This window comes from Aquarana catesbeiana, linkage group LG03 (assembly GCF_042186555.1).
Source record: "Aquarana catesbeiana isolate 2022-GZ linkage group LG03, ASM4218655v1, whole genome shotgun sequence".
Classification (NCBI taxonomy): domain Eukaryota; kingdom Metazoa; phylum Chordata; class Amphibia; order Anura; family Ranidae; genus Aquarana; species Aquarana catesbeiana.
The window spans coordinates 60789510-60795632 of record NC_133326.1 but is presented as its reverse complement, the minus strand read 5'-3'; the positions used below and the strand labels follow the sequence as shown (position 1 = coordinate 60795632).

Sequence of the window (6123 nt, the reverse complement as noted above, 5' to 3'; positions counted from 1 at the left end):
TCCGACAACAAAACCGTGGAATTTTGTCCGAAGAGCGTTGTCTCAAAGTTGTCTTGCATACACACGGCCACACAAATGTTGGCCAACAATTACGAACGTAGTGACATACTAGACGTACTAGGTGGTTTTTCAGCTCTTTAGTGCCACCCTTTGGTCTCCTTCTGCTAATTCTGCGTTAGTAGAAGTTTTGTGAGTGTTGATTCGCGCTTTTCTTTTTGCGCTTTTCAGTTCCCGTTTTTCATTTCGTGCCTTTCAGTTCATTTCTGAACGGCCGTTCGTCAACCAGACATTTTATCCGTCTGGTTACACAGCTTGGACGCCATAAAATACCCAGGTTTAAACGAGTATATTAGTTTTAAATATTTTCTATGACACCTTTTTATAATTATTAAAATTGATTTGGTTTGTGTTTTGTATTGCCTTGGCGCCAGGACTGTGTCTCCATTTGTGTGGTTGGGGTGCTTGCATTTGGACCCTCCCCTGTTGAAATCCATCGCCTTCACTCTCCCCGTCTCCGCATTTAACGTCTCACTGCCTTTTCTGAACCCTATATTATCCTTGGGGTCTACACAGAGATTTTCTTTGTTTTTGTCTTTTTTCTTTTTCTTTTTATATTGCATAATGAATTGACCATAATTGTTATTATAATTTATTTGTTTTCATTTTGTAGTTCTCTCATTAATTACATTTTGGTTCAAGTATTTTTCATAAATCAACTACATTATGTTAACTTAATTTATTAGCTATTTCTGCCATGTATTATTGTTTTCCTTACATGATATGATGCCTGGATATGTTGGATGGTTAGGCACATGTTATATTGGTCATGTATATTGGAGCACTACATGGCCATCCTGTCTATCTCCTTCCTCTTGTTCGCTCCACCGGCCTTCCATTCCCCATTCCCTCCCCCTACCTACCCCTGGTCCCCTCTGCGCTCGATCTGTGGCTGTCCCCTCCCTGGGGGTTATCTTGACTCGTGGCCTTTGGCTGTATGGACACCCAAGGGCTTGGTATTCCTCATCCAAGCCCGCCCTTGCAGCCTTCCCCTGCCCTTTAGCTTTCCCTGTGTACATCTGCCGCTTTTTACATCCTTTCATTGGACACGGCATTACATCTGTCTATTCCACTGTCAGGGCTCGCTTTGTCACGCCCACTTCTGTCTACACCGTACGGTCTCTCCCTTCAACATGGTTCCTGTTGCGCCTGGCATTCTGGGCATTTTAGGCGTCCGGTCAGCACTTCTGCGCAGGCGTGAGGGCTGATTTTCGTCCGCTCCCGATTGACTGAATTATCCGTCAATCGGGTGGAGGGCTTTTAAAGGCTCACCTGATCGTATGTCAGTCGCTGACTTACTGGGGCGCTGACACCTTGTTCATCTGAATTACAGGTAATTTTGGCTGCGGTTTCACTTGGTTAATGCCTGCCTCTTTTCTTATGACAAGCATCTCATGCATTTGTTGCATTTGTTTTCTCTTATATACCCCGTCATTTTGAAATTTCTTTTTGGCCAGGTTTGCATACGTTTGGTGTCTGGACATTGATTGCCAGTTACACCTGGTATGCACTTCACCACGATCTTTTTATCCATTTCCTTTACCTTCAGCTGGATAAGTTACCCGGGCTGGACCACACTGTTTCCGGGGTGAGTAATCTTAGCAGCGAATATGGTCTTTATTTGCTGGTATTTATTTATTTAAAAATCCTTCTGTCTCTATATTATTTTCATTTTTTTCTTTTTCCTTTTTCATCCAGCAATCTCCTCTTTTCCCTGTTTTAAGCTTATCTAAGCTGACGTCCCGTGCTGGTTGGACCGTTTTCTGGACAAATACAGCGCCCCCCTTTTCTATGCATTATATAAGATATCGGTAGGTATTGAGGTGATTTAGCCTGTTCCACAACATTGATATGAGCTCTTTTGAGCCATTTCTGTGATTACTTTATTTTTATTCTTACAATTTTTCTTTCCTAGTTTTTATCAGGTCTTCCTTGGCCCTCTACAGCCATAGTGTGGCCGTGTGGGCTTGTTGCACCCCTCGGTATTGGATCGCATGGACCTTGCTCTTTGGTGTCACTGGGGTACGTTTGGTTGACCCTCATGGGCCCTTGGGAATTTTTACCATCTGCTGGGAGGCTGTTGGTGTGACTTGTGGGGGGATTTGCACTGACATTATCATGTTGCCTGACCGTTTAACTACATGCATCTGTTTGTTACTATTTATTTCTGAACCAGTGTTTTTCATTTCTTTTTTAGAGCAATGTATGCTTTCCGTTGTATTCTATTCCCCTGAAGAGGCCAATGCTTTGGCGAAACTAGTAGGGAAGACGTGGCCTATATCTCCATTCTGGTCACCACCATACTGGCCTATTAGGCCTACTTGCTCCTCTACATTTATATATATTTTTTTTTTTTTGTGTTCACACATGTGTTTCTATATACCGTATTGTTGGTATTTTTAACTTTTTGTAATAAAAATTGTTACTTTTATAATACCAATTTTTTGGCACCGCAATAATCCCTCTCCTGCTGCTTCTCCCCTTTTGTTATTCATTATTATCCAATTAAAGAAGAAGAGAATGTGCGCTGCTTTTCGAGATTTCATAATTTGCCACGGCACGAATGTTAATTCTCCATTATGAACGCTAGTTTACAAGAGTGACCGCTTCTGGCTCGTCCTTGCTTCCCGAGCATGCCTGTTTGTACTTTGGACTTTTGTCCGACAGACTTGAGTACACACGCTTGAAAAATCCGAAAACACACATTTGTTGGTGGAAAATTTGAAGACATGCTAGCCAACATTTGTTGGCGGAAAGTCTGACAACAATTGCCCGATGGAGCATACACACGGTCGGATTTTCCGCCAACAGCCTGACATCCAACATTTCCCGTCGGAAAATCCGATCGTGTGTACGAGGCTTAAGATTGTTTGAGAAATTTGGATAATTACACTTTTGCTTCTCTTCAATTTTCACCATTTCGCAAAAAGGCGCAGTTTAAAAGTTACAAATATTTGTTATTTATTAACTCAAAACATGTTAAGCTTTTATATTTAGTAGGAATTTTGTAAAATTTGCTGTGTTTTTATTTGCTAATAATGATTTTAGTGTATTTTTCACAAATATGTTGGTTTGATAAACATTTGCACATATACCGTGGGGTCTAAACCAGTAGCCCCTTCTTTTTATTCTACTGGTCATGTGTTTTCAGAAAATATATGGTTTGGGGGGTCTTTCACAAATTCTGAACGCTATAAGTGAAAAATAAAAAAGCAAAGGAAGAATTGCAAAAATGGTCTGGCCACCTGAGTGTACAAAATGGAGCACAGGGCCTGGCAGTGAAAGGGTTAAGTGTGTGCGGGATGCCCAACACACAGGTGTATGGGATGCATGATGTGCTGCAATCACTGAAAAAAAGAATGGCCCTTTTAAATGTGTGCAGACCGGCAGACACACAGCTGCTACGGGAAGCATGAAGTGTTTGCAGTCACGAGATTGCAAACAAGAAGCTCTATCGGCTTCCTTTAGAAAGTCCTCGGGGCGCTAAACTTTGCACCCTGAACACTTCCTCTAGCATTGTTTAAAGTGAATGTAAACCCGAAATTTTTTTTTTTTTTTTTTTATGTCATAATGTAGAGTATAAGATTTCCTATCATTTGAGCCCAGTCTTGCCACAAAAAGTTAATCCAGCTCTGAGCAATCCTCTTTTATTGTTTAGTGAGATAAATCTTGACAAACAGAGAAAAACTTTGTCAAATCCTCCCCCTTGCTGTGAGTGACAGGTGATTTACATATTTCATGCACTAGCCTAAGACACAGGCATTATTTTTTAATTCCCTCCCACTCCTTTCTTCTGCCTTTCTGCCTCTCTGCCTCTTTGGCGTAGCTCTTGATAATCCTTCTCTTGTTTACTGTTGTGCACATGCGCAGGAGTAACATGAGCGTGCTCTGCTTCTTCAGAGAGCGCGCTCTGTCACTCCTGTGTGCACTTTTCTTTCCACGGGCGTGAGGCTCGTCCTCGTAACGCTGACTGGCCAGGGGAGTGTAGAGGTGGGCGGAGGAGTCCTCTGATGTCACGACTCCGCCCACCGAGCGCCGGAAAACACACATGCCCACAAATTCGGAATTTTGCGGGGCTCAGGACAGCTGAGGGGGTAAGTAAAAAAAGATAAGGATACATGCAGGAGGCATGTATATCCTTGCAGATATACCCTGTGTTATTAGATTGAAAATGATGACAGTGGGTTTACATCCACTTTAAGGATAAGAGGGTTACACAAAAGGATTGTTGTTTTCTAAAAAAAATAACTGTTATTTGCAGCTCAGATTTAAAAATGGCAGTCTAAAAATAGAGAGTCTTATCTTTGTGCTAAAACTGTGTGAATTGAGGCTCATCAATGACCTGTAAAGATATTGTGACCACTAGTTGAAGGGCCTGTGTCCATGGGATATTGTTTGTTTGAGGTGTATTCCCTTACAAGTCTATTGGAATACAAAACATGCCTAATGGCTGGTTCACATTTGTGAGAATACAAAATGCAAGTAATGTGGTATATACAGGGGGTAAAACAGGTTATAGGTGTCAGTGTGATGTGGTACATTGGGTTTTTTTTCCCCAATCACACTCGCCATAACTGCAAAAGCCTGTAGCCAGTTAAGGAAAGTCAGCAGGATCAGTCTGTACCGCCTCTTCTCCTCGTCCTCCTTGGTCTCCTCTGGCTTTACCCTATCCAGATTGAACTTTTCCAGGGGCAGCAGTGAGAACAGTTCTACATACTCACCTTTCCAAATTTTTTCACGGACCTCCGGGTTAAGGTGCGCCCCTAGGGGCTCGTCAAAACACACATACAGCTCACATTTCACAGAGTCAGCTAATCTAATGGCCTCCTGTTTGCTAGCGGCCTCCCCGCCGTCCCAGCCATGTCCCCCGCTGCTGTCTTACCTGCTGATGCAGACTGCCCCCGTGCCGCAATCTCCACAACGGTGGGCTCCGCCGCCATGGTGGGGGGTCCCCCCCAGACTCGGGAGCCCTGTTATTACCTCCCCCCGTCTGCGGAACCCAGGCCACCGATGGGCTAACTTGTGCACTCGTCCTTAGTTCAAACCACTTGACTAATTCCTTCAGCCTAACCAGGAACCCTTGCAATCCTGTACCGGCCCTGGCAGCGGCGTGACCGCAGACCAAACTAGCCTGGGGGGACCCCGCGGGCAAACTTGCCCACGTGTCCGACCCCTTCTTCCGTGACCTAGGCCCACCCCTAAGAACCACCTCCTCTTCACCCTCAGACTGCCCAGAGTTAGAAAAGTTAAAAATGGACTTATCAGGCTGCCTAGGAACGGTCCCACCAGCCGAAGGTCCCGCCTCCATTGTCGCCGACCGTCTCTGGGGCTACTCCTCTTCTTCCGACACCGACAGTTTGCCCTCTGACCTTTGCACCAACATCCCATCACCATCTAACCACAGCCCTCCAGGGGAAGCGTCCCTGGATGCCGAGAATCCGTGCGGCAGCTCGCCCCGCCTCCTCCCGCCGGATACGCCCACTGACTTCAGTGTCGTCTTGCCCGGTGTCGGGGGGCTCTCAGCGGTCTGCCATCCTGCCGCCATCCGCGGTGCAGTACTCTGCAGCTGCCTCCTGGCTAGTTGATAGCCACCGGCCATGGCAGTGGAGGGCCCGGCGGCTGCGGCTGAATGGTTCCCCCGCCAAGGCCCCACCCCCGCTGACTCATCGCCAGGGGCAGAGCCTGCGCACTCCTTCTCCTGCTGCCAGGTGGGCCATAGTATATGTCAGTGTTTACCTTAACCAGCACAGCATCTTTATACATGTTCAATTGCCAGTTTACTGATTCATGCATTGTTTAACTTGCCTCGCCATAATATAGCCAACTCATCTACTACGAAGTTGCTTGTGGCATGTTTTCTATGTATTATTACAGAATGGTAGCTTACTAACATTTAGGTTTCAAAGGTGTGTCAGTGGGGATTGAGTCGTGGCAGAAGAGAGAAGTAAGAGCTACATTGGAATAATATATCTTCCTGCATATTTACACCACACAGGCTATGAATCTTTATGTTTAATTATGTTCAGTATTTTTTCCGTCTGCCATCCCAGACTATCCCTGTATCCC

The 6123-nt window shown here is 45.1% G+C and overlaps 1 long non-coding RNA gene across 1 annotated transcript; it reads left to right on the top strand.

Annotated features, from left to right (window-relative positions):
* Nucleotides 1–1171: 1171 nt before the first annotated feature.
* On the top strand, nucleotides 1172–2497 carry LOC141131389 (uncharacterized). The gene is made up of 5 exons (XR_012242762.1): nucleotides 1172–1390; nucleotides 1515–1645; nucleotides 1756–1868; nucleotides 1973–2079; nucleotides 2255–2497. It is a non-coding gene; the product is annotated as an uncharacterized lncRNA (long non-coding RNA).
* Nucleotides 2498–6123: the final 3626 nt, after the last annotated feature.